Consider the following 21722-nt stretch of genomic DNA (forward strand, 5'->3'; position numbering starts at 1 on the left):
AAATGCATCACCTCGCATTTGCCTGGATTGAACTCCATCTGCCATTTCTCTGCCCAACTCTCCAATCTATCTATATTTTGTTGTATTCTCTGACAGTCCGCCTTGCTATCTGCAACTCCTCCAAACTTAGTATCATCTGCAAACTTGCTCATCAGACCACTGATACCTTCGTCCAGATCATTTATGTATATCACAAACAACAGTGGTCCGAGCACAGATCCCTGTGGAACACCAGTAGTCACCTTTCTCCATTTTGAGACACTCCCTTCCACCACTACTCTCTGTCTCCTGTTGCCCAGCCAGTTCTTTATCCATCTAGCTAGTACACCCTGAACCCCATACAACTTCACTTTTTCCATCAACCTGCCATGGGAAACTTTATCAAATGCTTTACTGATGTCTATGTATATGACATCTACAGCCCTTCCCTCATCAATTAACTTTGTCATTTCCTCAAAGAATTCTATCAGGTTTGTAAGACATGATCTTCCCTGTACAAAACCATGCTGCCTATCACTGATAAGTCTATTTTCTTCCAAATGTGAATAGATCCTATCCCTCAGTATCTTCTCCAATAGTTTGCCTACCATTGATGTCAAGCTCACAGGTCTATAATTCCCTGGATTGTTCCTGCTACCCTTCTTAAACAAAGGGACAACATTAGCAATTCTCCAGTACTCCGTGACCTGACCCGTGCTCAAGGATGCTGCAACGATATCTGTTAAGGCCCCAGCTATTTCGTCCCTCCCGTCCCTCAGTAACCTGGGATAGATCCCATCCGGCCTTGTTGGAGATGGTCATTGCCTGTCACGCGTGTGGCGTGGATGTAATTTGCCACTTGGCAGCCCAGGCCTGGATATTGTCCGGGTTTTGCTGAAGTTAAACATGGACTGCTTCAGTATCTGAGGAGATGTAAATGGTGCTGAACATTGTGCAGTCATCAGTGAATTCCCACTTCTGACCTTATGCTGGAAGGTAGTAACTGAATGTAGCTAAGATGCTTGGGCTGCCGACACTACTTAGAGGAACTGCCACAGTGATATCCTTGTTGTATCTGTCCAATTCAGATACTGTCGACCTGTTCACTTACTAAAAGATTTTATGTAGGTGTCTTTTAATAGTGAGGGGAACAAAGGACACACACAAATACAAGTTCAACAATCTTTATTAAACAGAAAATTAACCCAAAATATATAATACTAGAAAAACCCAAGATTAGTTTATACTACCCACAAAGATAGCTTGATTGAACTGTGGGTCCGATTCTTGAGACCCTCTTGTCCGCCGTCGCAAAGGTGAACCTCGCACACTGTTTCCTCCTTCCTTCCTTCTCTGGTCCGTCGTTTGGATTGCCTCTACATAGAGTCTCCGCTCCGTGGGGTTCTGTTTTTACCCTCCTTCCTTCATGCTCTTTTGCCATTTCCTCTGGCTTTCTGCCAATGATGTCTCGAGAGGGGGGGGTTCTCAGCACCCAATGGTCTGGTTGATGACCATTTGAATAAATCCGCCCCTGGTGTCCCATCTCTGGTGGTGTGGACTGCAGAGGACCTGTTCCCATATAAGGTAATCGCAGAAACTCTAGGTGACAGAAAGTCTAGCTAGATCTGGGCTATTAAAAATAGACTTGTGCATATCAATAGGGTGTGATAATCGCCTGATGGGTGATTGACGGGGCAGGTCCAGACATGTTCTGGCAACTTGTCTGTTGGCTGTGTATTTGACTTTATTCAAGTCTGAATTCCACCAGCCTGCCTGAGGTTTGACTGCAATATGATTTTAAAATGCCCAATTCTTTAATTTAGTATACCCAATTTTATCAGTCTTAAAGCTAAGCCCTGGTGGGTCACCACATCCTGGAGCTGAGAGGATTGACCTCCATCTTTTTCTGTGCCAGGTACGACACTCCAACCAATGGTGTGTTTTCCCTCTGATTCCCATTAACTCCAGTTTTGTTAGGGCTCCTTGATGCCACACAGTCAAATGCTGCCTTGATGTGAAGGGCAATCACTCTCTTGATGATGTCAGAATCACCAGCATCAATGATAGCCAGTGTGCACACTCTGCAGCATTTACCACATGATGTATCCAATTCAATGTTGGTGCCACGATAATGATGCACACTAGTTTTCGCTAACGTAGCATAGTACTTAATCACTGATTTCCTCAAAGCTGGACAGTTGTTGGCAAGAATAACCAGTTTGGCTTTGTTAAGTCATTTTCAAAGTCTGTTGGTAGCTCAGCGCATATTTGCTACTTTTCATAACCGACTGGAGACTGGAGTTGATGGACTCCAATGACTTTATTGTCTTCTTCGCTGCAACCATCTTGACTGCCGTTGCACCTGCTTCCTGTAGAGCACTGTGCATTAGGAGCCCAGAACATGTGAGGAATCTTGCACAGTGCGTTTAAACTCCCCTGAAGGAAGAGCGACAGGGCCGATGACGCGAACCCATGATGGCTGCAGAGAAAAGGATATGGTAAAAAAAATTTCAGCTCACTCATGTCTTCCAGAAAACCATCTACCATGGTGGGACTCGAGATTTAGCTCTAGGTTTGTGGATTACCAGTTCAGTGACCAATTTTGAGGTACATCGAATAACCAAGTGTGCTAAATCAAATAAACTGAGGGAGAAAGAAACAGGGCAGCCCCTTAAAGGAGGCTTAAACAAAAACAAATCACAAATGAATTGATTGATTGATGTTTGATTGTTATTTATATTGTCACATACCCAAGTACAGTGAAAAGCACAGTGCGGCCAAAGGAACGTACACAGTACGTACAGAGTAGACAAAAGAATAATCGACAAAGTACATTGACAAATGGTATATGAAGTGGAAAAGAGTTTTAGTAGGTCAGAACGGTGATAAGAGATAAAAGAAAAGGAGCTCGCAGAGAGTCGCCATGCCCCAGCGCCATCTTGAAATGAAACTTAAAACATGAAACCAAACCGTGATTTAAAGGGTCGATAATGAGCCCAGCCCCCTCGGTCCCCACCAGGAACGAATAATCAAATAAATTGAGGGATAATAAATTTTCAGCTAAACCATGCCTGCTGCAGGACAGTTTTTTACTGAAGCCATCAACTGTGGTGGGATTTGAATCAGGGACCACAAAGCATTGCTCTAGCTTTGTGATTTACCAGTTCAGTGACCTATACCACTAGTCCACAAGTGTGACTCGGATTTCACTGTTGGAGTTCAATCAATTAATTAATCGGGAATTAAAAACTAATCTTTATTGGTGACCATGAAACTGCTGGACTCTTACAACAACCCATCTGGTTCAATCTGGGACAATTTCTATCCAGATGCCTCGCTATTTCTTCCTTGATGATAGTGCCCTTTAGGGATGGAAATCTGTCATCGTGACCTGGTCTGGTCTACATAAGAACATAAGAACTCGGAGCAGGAGTAGGCCATCTGGCCCCTCGAGACTGCTCCGCCATTCAATGAGATCATGGCTGATCTTTTGTGGACTCAGCTCCATTTTCCGGCTCGAACACCATAACCCTTAATCCCTTTATTCTTCAAAAAACTATCTATCTTTACCTTAAAAACATTTAATGAAGGAGCCTCAACTGCATCACTGGGCAAGGAATTCCATAGATTCACAACCCTTTGGGTGAAGAAGTTCCTCCTAAACTCAGTCCTAAAGCTACTTCCCCCTATTTTGATGCTATGCCCCTAGTTCTGCTTTCACCCGCCTGTGGAAACAGCCTGCCCGCATCTATCCTATCTATTCCCTTCATAATTTTAAATGTTTCTATAAGATCCCCCCTCATCCTTCTAAATTCCAACGAGTACAGTCCCAGTCTACTCAACCTCTCCTCATAATCCAACTCCTTCAGCTCTGGGATTAACCTAGTGAATCTCCTCTGCACACCCTCCAGTGCCAGTATGTCCTTTCTCAAGTAAGGAGACCAAAACTGAACACAATACTCCAGGTGTGGCCTCACTAACACCTTATACAATTGCAACATAACCTCCCTAGTCTTAAACTCCATCCCTCTAGCAATGAAGGACAAAATTCCATTTGCCTTCTTAATCACCTGTTGCACCTGCAAACCAACTTTCTGTGACTCATGCACTAGCACACCCAGGTCTCTCTGCACAGCAGCATGCTTTAATATTTTAGCGTTTAAATAATAATCCCGTTTGCTGTTATTCCTACCAAAATGGATAACCTCACATTTGTCAACATTGTATTCCATCTGCCAGACCCTAGCCCATTCACTTAACCTATCCAAATCTCTCTGCAGACTTCCAGTATCCTCTGCACTTTTCGCTTTCCCACTCATCTTAGTGTCGTCTGCAAACGTGGACACATTGCCCTTGGTCCCCAACTCCAAATCATCTATGTAGATTGTGAACAATTGTGGGCCCAACACGGATCCCTGAGGGACACCATTAGCTACTGATTGCCAACCAGAGAAAAAACCCATTAATCCCCACTCTTTGCTTTCTATTAATTAACCAATCCTCTATCCATGCTACTACTTTACCCTTAATGCCATGCATCTTTATCTTATGCAGCAACCTTTTGTGTGGCACCTTGTCAAAGGCTTTCTGGAAATCCAGATATACCACATCCATTGGCTCCCCGTTATCTACTGCACTGGTAATGTCCTCAAAAAATTCCACTAAATTAGTTAGGCATGACCTGCCCTTTATGAACCCATGCTGCGTCTGCCCAATGGGACAATTTCTATCCAGATGCCTTGCTATTTCTTCCTTGATGATAGATTCCAGCATCTTCCCTACTACCGAAGTTAAGCTCACTGGCCTATAATTTCCTGCTCTCTGCCTACCTCCTTTTTTAAACAGTGGTGTCACGTTTGCTCATTTCCAATTCACCGGGACCACCCCAGAGTCTAGTGAATTTTGGTAAATCATCATTAGTGCATCTGCAATTTCCCTAGCCATTTCTTTTAGCACTCTGGGATGCATTCGATCAGGGCCAGGAAACTTGTCTATCTTTAGCCCCATTAGCTTGCCCATCACTACCTCCTTAGTGATAACAATCCTCTCAAGGTCCTCACCTGCCATAGCCTCATTTCCATCAGTCGCTGGCATTTTATTTGTGTCTTCCACTGTGAAGACCAACCCAAAAAGCCTGTTCAGTTCCTCAGCCATTTCCTCATCTCCCAATATTAAAACTCCCTTCTCATCCTCTAAAGGACCAATATTTACCTAAGCCACTCTTTTTTGTTTTGTATATTTGTAAGAACTTTTACTGTCTGTTTTTATATTCTGAGCAAGGTTACCCTCATACTCTATCTTACTCTTCTTTATAGCTTTTTTAGTAGCTTTCTGTTGCCCCCTAAAGATTTCCCAGTCCTCTAGGCTCCCACCAATCTTTGCCACTTTATATGTTTTTTCCTTCAATTTGATACTCTCCCTTATTTCCTTAGATATCCATGGTCGATTTCCCCTCTTTCTACCGTCCTTCCTTTTTGTTGGTATAAACCTTTGCTGAGCACTGTGAAAAATCGCTTGGAAGGTTCTCCACTGTTCCTCAACTGTTCCACCATAAAGTCTTTGCTCCCAGTCTACCTTAGCTAGTTCTTCTCTCATCCCATTGTAATCTCCTTTGTTTAAACACAAAACACTAGTATTTGATTTTACTTTCTCACCCTCCATCTGTATTTTAAATTCCACCATATTGTGATCGCTCCTTCCGAGAGGATTGCTAACTATGAGATCATGAATCAATCCTGTCTCATTACACAGGACAAGATCTAGGACCGCTTGTTCCCTCGTAGGTTCCATTACATTCTGTTTGAGGAAACTATCGCGGATACATTCTATAAACTCCTCCTCAACGTTGCCTTGACCGACCTGGTTAAACCAATCGACATGTAGATTAAATTCCCCCATGATAACTGCTGTACCATTTCTACATGCATCAGTTATTTCTTTGTTTATTGCCTGTCCCACCATAACGTTACTATTTGGTGGCCGATAGACTACTCCTATCAGTGACTTTTTCGCCTTACTATTCCTGATTTCCACCCAAATGGATTCAACCTTATCCTCCATAGCACTGATGTAATCCCTTACTATTGCCCGGATGTCATCCTTAAATAACAGAGCAACACCACCTCCCTTACCATCCACTCTGTCCTTCCGAATAGTTTGATACCCTCGGATATTTAACTCCCAGTCGTGACCATCCTTTAACCATGTTTCAGTAATGGCCACTAAATCATAGTCATTCACGATGATTTGTGCCATCAACTCATTTACTTTATTCTGAATATTATGAGCATTTAGGTAAAGTACACTTATGTTGGTTTTTTTACCTCTGTTTTGAATCTTAACATCTCCAGTTTTATTCCTTTTAGTATTACTGGGCCTATTCACTGAGCTCCCCTCAGTCACTGTACCTTGTACTGTCGCCCTTTTTGATTTTTGACTATGTCTTCTCTGCCTTGCACTTTTCCTCTTACTTCCTTTTGCTTCTGTCCCTGTTTTACTACCTTCCAACTTCCTACATCGGTTCCCACCCCCCTGCCACATTAGTTTAAACCATGTGAGTCCAGACCTACCACAATATAGTTGATTCTTAACTACTTTCTGAAATAGCCCAGCAAGCTACTCAGTTGCACTAAACAGCTGTGGAAAACTCAAAAAGGAATAAAACCAGACTGGCTACCTAGTATCGATCTAGGCACAGGAACTGACAATGGCACATCCTGTCCTGTCAACCTTTTAAAGTCCACCTTACTAACATCTGGGATCTTGTGCCAAAATTGGGAAAGCTGTCCCAAAGGCTAGACAAGCCACAGCTGGACATAGTCATACTCACCAAATCACACCTTCCAGTTAATGTCCCAGGCACCTCCTCTACCATTCCTGGATATGCCCTGTCCCATCATTGAACATACAATGTCATTTTTTTTTTTCAGTTTTGTCATTCACCGATTAGAATGGAAAAAGATAGACTTAAGGAGAAATAAGTAATTTAATTTTTTCCCCCAAGAATGGTGGCATAGTAGGTAGCACTGCTGTCTCATGGCGCCAAGGTCCCAGGTTCGATCCCGGCTCTGGGTCACTGCCCATGTGGACTTTGCATATTCTCCACATGTTTGCGTGGGTTTCATCCCCACATCCCAAAGATGTGCAAGGTAGGTAGGTTGACCATGCTAAATTGCCCCTTAATTGGAAAAAACGAATTGGGCACTCAAAATGTATTTAAAATTTTTGTGGCCAATCCATCTACCATGCACATCTTTGGATTGTGAGGATGAGACCCATGCACACTTGGGGAAAATGTACAAACTCCACACAGACAGTGACCTGGGGTCAAGATCAAACCCGGATCCTCGGCACTGTGAGACAGAGAAAGAAGAAAATTAATGAACATTCAAAGTAGAAATATTGCTGATATTCACATTGCAGAAACAAAGTATCCTAATTAGATACTAGCTTGATAGATTCATTGATGTCATAATTATAGGCAACGTACACTTCTAAAAACTGTCTTCACCATATTACTACTAATGATGCTGCATTTTTAGCAAGGGGACTGCAGACAGCTTCCTGAGGACAAAATCCCAGCAGTCTTTAATCAGTAGCTGATTAAAGTATTGGTTCTTTGAAGTAAATGGGTATCTAATACATTAACTCCAGTTCAGGCCACTCAAGTGAAGTTTGAGATCCAGGAGGACCACATGGCATATGACAGGCAAACAATCCACACTGAAGGTGCGGTACACTCGCCATTGCACACAGGGCAGCTTCAAGTTTCATATTGACGACAAGTCCATAAGGCCACTGTTAGGTCTTCAGGCAATATCACACTGCGGCTAATCTGCCTTGGTACAGACATACTCTGCAACACTAGGCCCGCAGAAATGATAGAGTAAAAAGACCTATTCAACTGCAACTTCATTGGCAAGCTATTTGTATGATAGCATATGAGGCACAATGACTCAGCACCATCAACAGTCTGTATTTCATGAGGAAGCCGATAGTAATGGATAAACTGGATCTGCTGACAACACTGGGTGTCATAGCCCGCATAGACGAGACCACAGAATAGGTGGCTGCAGTAAAGAAAGGCGGCACAGCAGGATCTGCACCGAGCCAGTTCACCTAAACAAGGTACTGCTCAGGCTTCATCACCCAAAGAAGACAGTTGAACAGATCATAACTGACATGCCCAATGACAAAGTTTGCAGTATCTTGGATGCGATATGCCATTTTGGCAAATCCGCTGGATGAAGAATCCTCAAACCTGACTAGATTTGTGTCTCTGAGAAGCAGATTCCATTTTTTTTTGCCCTATGGGATCTCCTCTGGAACAGAGGTCTTCCAAGAATGCATAGAGCATCTCTTTGCAGGCCATCCCTGCAAAATCAGCATTGATTACATCTTGGTCTGGGGTTATTCAAGGCAAGAACATGATGCACGTCTTTGTTTAGTCCTCAACATAATCAAGATCATACAGTCAAAACTCAACCCTGCTAAATGCAGATTAAGGGCCAACCAGGTTCCCTACATTGGTCACCTACTCAAAGCTGACGGTGTGAAGTTAAATCCAAACAAGACAATGGCTATATGACAGATGTCCATTCCCGAGGACAAGCACATTTTGCAGTACTTCCTTCGTATGATGAGTTATCTTTCTAAATTAATTCCTTGCTAGAGTGAGGTCACTAGACACTTTTGTCAGCTCCTCCACCAAGGTGTTGAATTGGCAGGAGCACTGAACTGCTGTGTTCAGCAGATTCAAACAGACACTCTCAGTCCCACCGGTGCTGCATTACTTTGACATTCGAGCACCTATACTCCTATCAGCAGATGCCTCCCAGCACGGTGATGGTGCAGTCTGTATCCAGAATGGCAGACCTTTGAATCAGGGGCCCTCAACGACACTGAAACTCGTTAGGCCACATCGAAAAGGAACTCCTCGCCATAGTTTTGCCTGTCAGAAATTCCGTGACTTCATATATGGTCATCCTGTAAGTATTAAAACTGATCATCAGCCACTTATAACCATTCTAAAAATGCCTCCACACATTGCCTTTGTACAGCTGCAAACTGCTAAAAGAAGAGAAATAAAGAGGAAAATGCAGGAAATATGTAGCAGGTCAGTCAGCTGTGAAGTATCATCATCAGCAGATTCCCACCTGCATAAGAGGATGGACTTGCAACAAATCAAATCCATTAGGAATGGATTCTGCTGATGGCTGAAGAGACCAACCTGCGAGAGCAGGTTAGAACATAGAACATAGAACATAGAACATAGAACATAGAACGATACAGCGCAGTACAGGCCCTTCGGCCCTCGATGTTGCACCGACATGGAAAAAATCTAAAGGCCATCTAACCTACACTATGCCTTTATCATCCATATGCTTATCCAATAAAATTTTAAATGCCCTCAATGTTGGCGTGTTCACTACTGTTGCAGGTAGGGCATTCCACGGCCTCACCACTCTTTGCGTAAAAAACCCACCTCTGACCTCTGTCCTATATCTATTACCCCTCAATTTAAGGCTATGTCCCCTCGTGCTAGCCACCTCCATCCGCGGGAGAAGGCTCTCGCTGTCCACCCTATCTAACCCTCTGATCATTTTGTATGCCTCTATTAAGTTACCTCTTAGCCTTCTTCTCTCTAACGAAAACAACCTCAAGTCCATCAGCCTTTCCTCATAAGATTTTCCCTCCTTACCAGGCAACATCCTGGTAAATCTCCTCTGCACCCGTTCCAAAGCTTCCACGTCCTTCCTATAATGAGGCGACCAGAACTGTACGCAATACTCCAAATGCGGCCGTACTAGAGTTTTGTACAACTGCAACATGACCTCATGGCTCCGGAACTCAATCCCTCTACCAATAAAGGCCAACACACCATAGGCTTTCTTCACAACCCTATCAACCTGGGTGGCAACTTTCAGGGATCTATGTATATGGACACCGAGATCCCTCTGCTCATCCACACTACCAAGAATTTTACCATTAGCCAAATATTCCGCATTCCTGTTATTCTTTCCAAAGTGAATCACCTCACACTTCTCCACATTAAACTCCATTTGCCACCTCTCAGCCCAGCTCTGCAGCTTATCTATGTCCCTCTGTAACCTGCAACATCCTTCCGCACTGTCTACAACTCCACCGATTTTAGTGTCGTCTGCAAATTTACTCACCCATCCTTCTGCGCCCTCCTCTAGGTCATTTATAAAAATGACAAACAGCAACGGCCCCAGAACAGATCCTTGTGGTACGCCACTCGTAACTGAACTCCATTCTGAACATTTCCCATCAACTACCACTCTCTGTCTTCTTTCAACTAGCCAATTTCTGATCCACATCTCTAAATCACCCTCAATCCCCAGCCTCCGTATTTTCTGCAATAGCCGACCGTGGGGAACCTTATCAAACGCTTTACTGAAATCCATATACACCACATCAACTGCTCTACCCTCGTCTACCTGTTCAGTCACCTTCTCAAAGAACTCGATAAGGTTTGTGAGGCATGACCTACCCTTCACAAAACCATGCTGACTGTCCCTAATCATATTATTCCTATCTAGATGATTATAAATCGTATCTTTTATAATCCTCTCCAAGACTTTACCCACCACAGACGTTAGGCTCACCGGCCTATAGTTACCGGGGTTATCTCTACTCCCCTCTTGAACAAAGGGACCACATTTGCTATCCTCCAGTCCTCTGGCACTATTCCTGTAGCCAATGATGACCTAAAAATCAAAGCCAAAGGCTCAGCAATCTCTTCCCTGGCTTCCCAGAGAATCCTAGGATAAATCCCATCCGGCCCCGGGGACTTATCTATTTTCACCTTGTCCAGAATTGCCAACACTTCTTCCCTACGCACCTCAATGCCATCTATTCTAATAGCCTGGGTCTCAGCATTCTCCTCCACAATATTATCTTTTTCTTGAGTGAATACTGACGAAAAGTATTCATTTAGTATCTCGCTTATCTCCTCAGCCTCCACACACAACTTCCCACCACTGTCCTTGACTGGCCCTACTCTTACCCTAGTCATTCTTTTATTCCTGACATACCTATAGAAAGCTTTTGGGTTTTCCTTGATCCTACCTGCCAAAGACTTCTCATGTCCCCTCCTTGCTCGTCTTAGCTCTCTCTTTAGATCCTTCCTCGCTTCCTTGTAACTATCAAGCGCCCCAACTGAAACTTCACGCCTCATCTTCACATAGGCCTCCTTCTTCCTCTTAACAAGAGATTCCACTTCTTTGGTAAACTACGGTTCCCTCGCTCGACCCCTTCCTCCCTGCCTGACTGGTACGTACTTATCAAGAACATGCAATAGCTGTTCCTTGAACAAGCTCCACATATCCAGTGTGCCCAACCCTTGCAGCCTACTTCTCCAACCTACACATCCCAAGTCATGTCTAATAGCATCATAATTGCCCTTCCCCCAGCTATAACTCTTGCCCTGCGGGGTATACTTATCCCTTTCCATCACTAACGTAAAGGTCACCGAATTGTGGTCACTGTTTCCAAAGTGCTCACCTACCTCCAGATCTAACACCTGGCCTGGTTCATTACCCAAAACCAAATCCAAGTTCTTCCACAAGTTTTGCAAATGAAGTGGTTATCAGGTGTAGCTGTGAGGTGTTGCCAAACTCACCTCACAGCACGGTAGCACGGTAGCAAGGGCAGCACGGTAGCTAGCATAAATGCTTCACAGCTCCAGGGTCCCAGGTTCGATTCCCGGCTGGGTCACTGTCTGTATGGAGTCTGCACGTCCTCCCCGTGTGTGCGTGGGTTTCCTCCTGGTGCTTCGGTTTCCTCCCACAGTCCAAAGATGTGCGGGTTAGGTAGATTGGCCATGCTAAATTGCCCGTAATGTGTCCTAATAAGTAAGGTTAAGGGGGTTGTTATGCTTCTTGAAAGAATGCTCGAAATTGTCTTTAAGTTAAAGGATGGTTTATTGTGCTCCACAATAAGTTACAGAATTGCACTTGAGAATATACTGCTCTTCAATGTTCTGCAACTAGGCCCAAAAGACTTGCAGCCCTGAGCTCAACTTCCACGTCCTGCCTCCTTAACCCTCCGGTCCAAGTGGGCGAGGGCGGGCCTTCGGCATCCCTCTTATATGTCCCCGCGCTGCCCCCTGGTGGTACTTCCATTTCCCATCAGCCCCTTCTGTACACACTCAGGCGAGGATCACTACAGGGGTGTTGTTGGGTTATGGGTATAGGGTGGATACGTGGGTTTGAGTGGGGTGATCATTGCTCGGCACAACATCGAGGGCCGAAGGGCCTGTTCTGTGCTGTACTGTTCTATGTTCTATGTTCACCATTGGCAGCTGCCTGCCCTGCTAGTATTTCCAGCAACTTTTGTTTTTATTTCAGTTTTCTGGCATCCACAGTATTTTGCTTTGGTTTAAAAAAAACTGTTTTCTGCTTTACATTTGCACTTGGTATAAAAGGCTCCTTTCAAGATCAGTCTCATGTAGCGTTCATCAAAGGCTCGGCGCAAGATACTGAAAAAAGAGCAAGATTCTGGATTGTTGTTATGTCCTTTTGATGGATCTTATTTATTGAATAACTCTACAGTTGTGCCTTTGCTGGGCCTGAAATTTTCTCCTAATGGTAAATAAATCTGCTACTTTTAGCCTCAATGTATTGCACTGACAAGATGGGATTTACTGGCTTTAACTAAAAAAAAGGCAAAACCAGTAAGTATTTATACAATGTCTAGTGCCTTATATAGTAGCAAGGAGAATATGTTAGGATCCTGAGAAACAATCAATGCAGGGGTATGTATTAAAGAACAGGGGGTGGAATTCTCTGATAATGGGGCTATGTCCCCACGCCCACGAGAAAATGAGCCTGAATCACTCTGGACTTTCCTGGAGAAAGTCTAGAGCGATTCTCTGTTTTGAAGGGGGCTAGTAGGGCCCCGGAGTAGTCCACGTAGCTCTGGCTGCCGATACGGGGCCATGCACTTTCGGCCTGATCAGTGCAACATGGCGGACCCACACAGCGGGCCAGCCTCAACAATATAGGCCCCTTTCCAGATCCCGTGCGCCTGCCTATCGGTGGCCCCCGATCACGAGCCTGGCTGTCCTGCAGGTCCCCCCGGTGACGGATACCCCCCTCCCCACCCCACCAGGGTGGCCACAAACTGTGGCCGCTGGGTGGAACTAGAGCGAACCATGCCGGCGGGAACTTGGCCAGTAGTCGGCGGGGAATCGGCATGGGGGCCTCTTTCCACGGCCCCAACCGGCACCGATCGACCGCGTGGAAGCGATTGACGGCAATTCTCCAGTCGCCAGAGAATCGCGGGAAGACATTGGATCTGGTGGCGGGTCTGACGCCCCATTCTCCGCCCCCGCGCCGAGCGCGATTGCAGCACGGAGGCTCGGAGAATCCCAGCCTAGATTTTTCAATATGGTGCACTTTATGGTTCAATGGTTAGACCATTTGCATAGCTTCAGATGCAAATTTGGGTGGGTGCATGGCATACGCTAGTATTAGCAATGCATTGCTAAGGTAAAAGAAAATTTAAAAGGAAATCAAATTTCATTGGCACCTTGGAGGAAACATCAACCCCCACATCTGCCAGTTTCCCAGGTGGAGACCTTGAAGTCCCTCTAGCAAAGGTTAATGTCACTGAGCTGGAAGATCTGCTCAGATGGAAGTACTGCCACATCTGGGATGATCTCCAAATACTTAGTGCAGAAGATTTGGGCTGACATCTGACACATTCTGACTTGTCTAAAATGAATCAACTATATATAATGTAAATATGTGCAATCAAATGCCCATGGTTTTAAAGTTACCTTCTTCTACTCGATTGATCAGTGGTCGAGGTAGTTTTTAAAATTGAACCTCGACCCATTTGTTTGCATCCCATTTCATTTTAACGGTCTTTTACCATTTATTTCTTTCTTAATATATATTTAATCCCCCCCCCCCAATCTTATCCACCTTTCCTGCACCTTTCTCCTCTTTGCTTCCGCTTCCCCTCCCCCCACATCTACAGTTCATCCTCTGATGTTAATTTCTCTGCTTTTTGACCTTTCACATCTTTTGTTCTCGCTGGGGACTGCCATTAGCACTCTTTCGACTTGGTTTCTGTGGCCATTAGAACATAGAACATAGAACATTACAGTGCAGTACGGGCCCTTCGGCCCTCGATGTTGCGCCGACCCGTGAAACCATCTGAAGCCTATCTGACCTACACTATTCCATTTTCATCCATATATCTATCCAGTGACCACTTAAATGCCCTTAAAGTTGGCGAGTCTACTACTGTTGCAGGCAGGGCGTTCCACAGCCCTACTACTCTCTTAGTAAAGAAACTGCCTCTGACATCTGTCCTATATCTACCACCCCTCAATTTAAAGCTATGTCCCCTCCTGTTGGTCATCACCATCCGAGGAAAAAGACTCTCACTGTCCACCCTATCTAACCCTCTGACTATCTTATATGTCTCTATTAAGTCACCTCTCAGCCTTCTCCTCTCTAACGAAAACAACCTCAAGTCCCTGAGCCTTTCCTCGTAAGACCTTCCCTCCATACCAGGCAACATCCTAGTAAATCTCCTCTGAACCCTTTCCAAAGCTTCCACATCCTTCCTATAATGTGGTGACCAGAACTGCATGCAGTACTCCAGGAGCGGCCGCACCAGAGTTATGTATAGCTGCAGCATGACCTTGTGGCTCCGAAACTCAATCCCCCTACTGATAAAGGCAAGCACACCATATGCCTTCTTAACAGCCCCATTAACCTGGGTGGCAACTTTCAGGGATTTATGTACCTGGATGCCGAGATCTCTCTGTTCATCTACACTACCAAGAATCTTGCCATTAGCCCAGTACTCTGCATTCCTGTTACTCCTTCCAAAGTGAACCACCTCACACTTTTCCGCATTAAACTCCATCTGCCACCTCTCAGCCCAGCTCTGCAGCTTATCTATGTCCCTCTGTATCCTATAACATCCTTCAGCACTATCCACAACTCCACTGACCTTCGTGTCATCTGCAAATTTACTAACCCATCCTTCTACACCCTCTTCCAGGTCATTTATAAAAATGACAAACAGCAGTGGCCCCAAAACAGATCCTTGCGGTACACCACTAGTAACTGAACTCCAGGATGAACATTTGCCATCAACCACCACCCTCTGTCTTCTTTCAACTAGCCAATTACTGATCCAAACCGCTAAATCACCTTCAATCACATACTTCCTTATTTTCTGCAATAGCCTACCATGGGGAACCTTATCAAACGCCTTACTGAAATCCATATACACCACATCAACCGCTTTACCCTCATCCACCTGTTTGGTCACCTTCTCAAAAAACTCAATAAGGTTTGTGAGAGATCTTCCCATTACACCCGCAAGGGGGGGGGGCAGCACTAAAGGGGCTGCCGTTCAAACAAGCCCGACATAAATTCCGCTACCTGGGGATCCAAATAGCCCATGACTGGAAAGGGATCCACAAATGGAACCTCACCAGCCTGACGGAGGAAGTTAAAAAGGACCTGCAAAGATGGAACACACTCCCGCTCTCCCTCGCGGGGAGAGTTCAGACGATCAAAATGAACGTACTGCCCAGGTTCCTCTTCCTGTTTAGATCCATTCCGATCTACATCCCCAAGGCCTTTTTCAAAGCGCTGGACAAACTCATCATGGCGTTCGTATGGGGGGGTAAAAATGCTAGGATCCCAAAGAAGGTCTTACAAAAAACAAAAACCAGGGGAGGGTTAGCCCTCCCGAATCTACAATTCTACCACTGGGCAGCAACAGCCGAGCGAGTAAGGGGATGGATCCAGGAGCCAGAAGCTGAGTGGGTGCGTGCGGAGGAGGCCTCCTGCATGGGAACCTCCCTCCGGGCCCTCGCCACGGCAGCACTCCCATCCCCACCCAAAAAACACTCCAGCAGCCCAGTGGTGACAGCCACCCTCCAATCCTGGAACCAACTGCGGCAGCAACTTGGCCTGACCAAAATGTCGAACAGGGCTCCCATCTGCAACAACCATAGGTTCAAACCAGCACTGACCGACGCCACCTTCAAAAGGTGGAGGCAGGACGGGGGGACACTGTCAGTCAGGGACCTGTACACGGACGACAGGATCGCAACACTGGACGAACTGACAGAGAAATTTCAGCTAGCTGGGGGGAACGAGCTACGGTACCTGCAGCTCAAAAACTTCCTACGAAAGGAGACAAGGACGTACCCACAACCGCCACGACAGACACTACTGGAAGACCTACTGGACGCAAGTATCCTAGAGAAAGGGAACTGTAGTGACATGTATGACCGACTGGTAGATAGGGACGACACCGTACTGGACGCAACAAGGAGGAAATGGGAGGACGACCTGGGGATGGAGATCGGGTGGGGACTCTGGAGCGAAGCACTGCATAGGGTCAACTCCACCTCCACGTGCGCAAGGCTCAGCCTGACGCAACTAAAAGTGGTACATAGAGCCCACTTAACAAGAACCCGTATGAGTAGGTTCTTCCCGGAGGTGGAAGACAGATGTGAACGGTGCCAAAGAGGCCCGGCCAACCACGCCCACATGTTCTGGTCCTGCCCCAGACTCGTGGAGTACTGGACAGCCTTCTTCGAGGTAATGTCCAAAGTGGTGGGAGTGAGGGTGGAGCCATGCCCGATAGTGGCGGTCTTCGGGGTTTCAGAACAGCCAGATCTATTCCTGGGGAGGAGGGCGGATGCCCTTGCCTTTGCCTCCCTGATCGCCCGCCGTAGAATCCTGTTTGGCTGGCGGTCAGCAGCACCGCCCAGAGCTGCGGACTGGCTGTCCGACCTCTCGGAATCTCTCCAAATGGAGAAAATCAAATTTGCCATCCGAGGGTCGGACGACGGCTTCCACAGAACGTGGGAGCCATTCATGCGACTGTTCCGGGACCTATTTGTGGCCAATGTACAAGAGGAAGAATAGTCGGGGGAAGGTAGCGGGAGGGGGGGGGGGGGGGGGCTACAGGTTCGTTACGGGGGTTCGATGGCTAGCTAAGGCCCAAAACCAAGCTAAATAAACATGTTGAGGGGGGGAGGGGGGGGGGGGGGGGGCGCAGTTACTACTACGAAGATGCTTACCTGTAAATATGTGTGTTAATTTTTGCGTGTTTGTTTTTGTTTGTTTTTTTTTTCTCTCTCCTAACAATTTGTAATTTGTTCAATATAAAATACGAAAACTGAATAAAAACATTTATAAAAAAAAATAAGGTTTGTGAGGCATGACCTACCCTTCACAAAACCGTGTTGACTATCGCTAATCAACTTGTTCTTTTTAAGATGATTATAAACCCTATCTCTTATAACCTTTTCCAACATTTTACCAACAACCGAAGTAAGGTTCACAGGTCTATAATTACCAGGGTTGTCTCTACTCCCCTTCTTAAACAAGGGGACAACATTTGCTATCCTCCAGTCTTCCGGCACTATTCCTGTCGACAAAGACGACATAAAGATCAAGGACCAAGGCTCTGAAATCTCCTCCCTGGCTTCCCAGAGAATCCTAGGATAAATCCCGTCTGGCCCAGCGGACTTATCTATTTTGACATTTTCCAAAATTGATAACACCTCCTCCTTTTGAACCTCAATTCCATCTAGCCTGGTTGACTGAACCTGAGTATTCTCCTCGACAACATTGTCTTTCTCCAGTGTAAACACTGATGAAAAATATCCATTTAACGCTTTCCCTATCTCCTCTGATTCCACACACAACTTTCCACTACTATCCTTAATTGGCCCTAATTTTACTCTAGTCATTCTTTTGTTCCTGATATACCTATAGAAAGCCTTAGGGTTTTCCTTGATCCTATCCGCCAACGACTTTTCGTGTCCTCTCCTCGCTCTTCTTAACTCTCCCTTTAGGTCCTTCCTGGCTAACTTGTAACTCTCAAGTGCCCTAACTGAGCCTTCATGTCTCATCCTAACATAAGCCTTCTTCTTCCTCTTGACAAGTGCTTCAACTTCCTTAGTAAACCACGGTTCCCTTGCTCGACAACTTCCTCCCTGCCTGACAGGTACATACTTATCAAGGACACGCAGTAGCTGTTCCTTGAAAAAGCTCCACATTTCGATTGTACCAATCCCCTGCAGTTTCTCTCCCCATCCTATACATCCTAAATCTTGCCGAATAGCATCATAATTGCCTTTCCCCCAGCTATAATTCTTGCCTTGCGGTATATACCTATCCCTGCCCATTGCTAAAGTAAACATAACCGAGTTGTGATCACTATCACCAAAGTGCTCACCTACATCTAAATCTAACACCTGGCCAGGTTCATTACCCAGTACCAAATCCAATGTGGCCTCGCCCCTTGTTGGCCTGTCTACATACTGTGTCAGAAAACCCTCCTGCACACACTGCACAAAAACTGACCCATCTATAGTACTCGAACTATAGTATTTCCAGTCAATATTTGGAAATTTAAAGTCCCCCATAACAACTACCCTGTTACTCTCGCTCCTGTCGAGAATCATCTTTGCAATCCTTTCCTCTACATCTCTGGAACTATTCGGAGGTCTATAGACAACTCCCAACAGGGTGACCTCTCCTCTCCTGTTCCTAACCTCGGCCCATACTACCTCAGTAGATGAGTCCTCAAACGTCCTTTCTACCACCGTAATACGTTCCTTGATTAACAATGCCACCCCCCCCCCCTCTTTTACCATCTTCTCTGTTCTTACAGAAACATCTAAATCCTGGAACCTGCAACAACCATTCCTGTCCCTGCTCTACCCATGTCTCCGAAATCGCCACAACATCGAGATCCCAGGTACCAACCCATGCTGCAAGCTCACCCACCTTATTCCGGATGCTCCTGGCGTTGAAGTAGACACACTTCAAACAAGCGTCTTGCTTGCCAGTGCCCTCTTTCGAACTTTTAACCCTATCCCTGACCTGACTACTCTCAACATTCTGTAAACTGGGACTACAATTTAGGTTCCCATCCCCCTGCTGAATTAGTTTAAACCCCCCCCCCCCGAAGAGCACTAGCAAATCTCCCCCCCAGGATATTGGTACCCCTCTGGTTCAGGTGAAGACCATCCTGTTTGTAGAGGTCCCACCTACCTCAGAATGAGCGCCAATTATCCAGGAAACCAAAACCCTCCCTCCTACACCATCCCTGTAGCCACGTGTTCAACTCCTCTCTCTCCTTATTTCTCACTTCGCTAGCACGTGGCACGGGTAACAACCCAGAGATAACAACTCTGTTTGTTCTAGCTCTCAGCTTCCACCCTAGCTCCCTGAATTTCTGTCTCAAATCCCCATCTCTCTTCCTACCTATGTTGTTGGTACCTATGTGGACCACGACTTGGGGCTGCTCCCCCTCCCCCTTAAGGATCCCAAAAACACGATCAGAGACATCACGAACCCTGGCACCTGGGAGGCAACACACCAACCGTGAGTCTCTTTCGTTCCCACACAACCTTCTGTCTGTTCCTCTAACTATGGAGTCACCAATGACAAGTGCTCTGTTCCTCTTCTCCCTTCCCTTCTGAGCAACAGGGACAGACTCTGTGCCAGAGACCTGTGCCCCATTGCTTACCCCTGGTAAGTCGTCCCCCGCAACAGTATCCAAAACGGTATACTTGTTATAGAGGGGAACGACCACAGAGGATCCCTGCACTGCCTGCCGGTTCCCTCTCCCTCCCCTGACGGTAACCCATCTACCTTCCTCTTTTACCTGAGGTGTGACTACCTCCCTATAACTCCTCTCAATGACCCCCTCCGCCTCCCGAATGATCTGAAGTTCATCCAGCTCCAGCTCCAGGTCCCTAACGCGGTTCTCGAGGAGTTGGAGTTGGGTGCACTTCCCGCAGATGTAGTCAGCAGGGACACTCGAGGTTACCCTTTCCTCCCACATTCTGCAGGAGGAACATTCAACTGCCTTAGCCTCCATTCCCACTGAACTAACTTCCCAACTACTGAAAACTAAAACAAAACTTGTTAGTTTAGCAATCCTATGGACAGAACTTTTTTTTTGGTTAGAGGAGGAGAATGTAAAGCTCGTGTAAAGCTGTCACTCGAGAACAGCCCCTTCACAAACCACCTTCAACTTACGCTGACCGCACTGCACGTATGCAAATCTCCCTGGAACAGCCAATCAAAAGCTCTGCTCTGCTGCCCTCTGCCGGATGTTAGTCTCATCTATGTTCTATGTTCTAATAGACAGAAATGGAGAAAAAGATTATTGAAAGGGGAAAATACATATTTCAATGCCAAAGCTAATTAAGTCAATGAGATAACAATTGTTCACTCATTTGCTGTCAATCATATTCCCATGTTGTCACCTATATTTTGATGTGTATGTATGTAAATATATTGTAAAGGTAAGTATGTATTCATATATGTAAACTCTACATTATAGAACATAGAACAGTACAGCACAGTACGGCCCTTCAGCCCACGATGTTGTGCCGACCATTTAGCCTCATCTAAGATCAACCTAACCTACACCCCTTCAATTTACTCCTGTCCATGTGCCTGTCTAAGAGTTGCTTAAATGTCCCTAATGACTGACACCACCACCTCTGCTAGCAGTGCATTCCACACACCTACCACTCTCTGTGTAAAGAACCTACCTCTGACATCTTCCCTATACATTCCTCCAATCACCTTAAAACTATGTCCCCTCATGACAGCCATTTCCATCCTGGGGAAAAGTGTCTGGCTATCCACTCTATCCATGCCTCTCATCACCGTGTACATCTCTCTGCCTTCTTCGCTCCAGTGAGAAAAGCCCGATCTCCCTCAACCTTTCTTCATAAGATATGCCTTCCAGTCCAGGAAGCATCCTGGTAAATCTCCTCTTTGCCCTCTCTAAAGCATTCACATCCTTCCTATAATGAGGCGACCAGAACTGGACACAATATTCCAAGTGGAGTCTAACTAGAGTTTTATAAAGCTGCAGCAAAACCTCGCGGCTCTGAAACTCAATCCACCTGTTAATGAAAGCCAACACACCATACGCCTTCTTAACAACCCTATCAACCTGGGTGACAACTTTGAGGAATCTATGTACGTGGACCCCGAAATCCCTCTGTTCCTCCACACTTCTAAGAATCCTGCCTTTAACCCTGTATTCAGCATTCAAATTCGACCTTCCAAAATGAATCACTTCGCATTTTAATTTTTTAATTTTTTATTTTTTAAATAAATTTAGAGTACCCAATTATTTTTTCCAATTAAGGGCCAATTTAACGTGGCCAATCCACCTAACCTGCACATCTTTGGGTTGTGGGGGCGAAACCCACGCAGACACGGGGAGAATGTGCAAACTCCTCACGGACAGTGACCCAGGGCCGGGATTCGAACCCAGGTCCTCAGCGCCATAGGCAGCAATGCTAACGCACTGTGCCACCGTGCTGCCCTACTTCACATTTATCAAGGTTGAACTCCATCTGCCACTTCTCAGCCCAGCTCTGCATCCTGTCAATGTCCTGTTGTAACCTGCAACAACCCTCAACACTACACTGTCTACAACTCTACCAACCTTCGTGTCATTGGCTAACTTACTAACCCACCCTTTCACTTCCTCATCCAAGTCATTTATAAAAACCACAAAAAGCAGAGGTCCCAGAACAGATCCTTGCGGGACACCACTGGTCACCGACCTCCAGGCGGAATACCAGAATATTTTCCATCCACTACCACTCGCTGTCTTCTTTCGGCTAGCCTATTCTGTATCCAGACAGCCCCATTTCCCTGTATCCCATGCCCGCTAACTTTCTGAATGAG

General features: G+C 45.8%; 1 pseudogene; it reads right to left on the bottom strand.

Annotated features, from left to right (window-relative positions):
- Positions 1-1789: 1789 nt before the first annotated feature.
- LOC119966817 lies at positions 1790-2443 on the bottom strand (annotated as a pseudogene).
- Positions 2444-21722: the final 19279 nt, after the last annotated feature.

This window comes from Scyliorhinus canicula, chromosome 6, assembly GCF_902713615.1.
Source record: "Scyliorhinus canicula chromosome 6, sScyCan1.1, whole genome shotgun sequence".
Classification (NCBI taxonomy): Eukaryota; Metazoa; Chordata; class Chondrichthyes; order Carcharhiniformes; family Scyliorhinidae; genus Scyliorhinus; species Scyliorhinus canicula.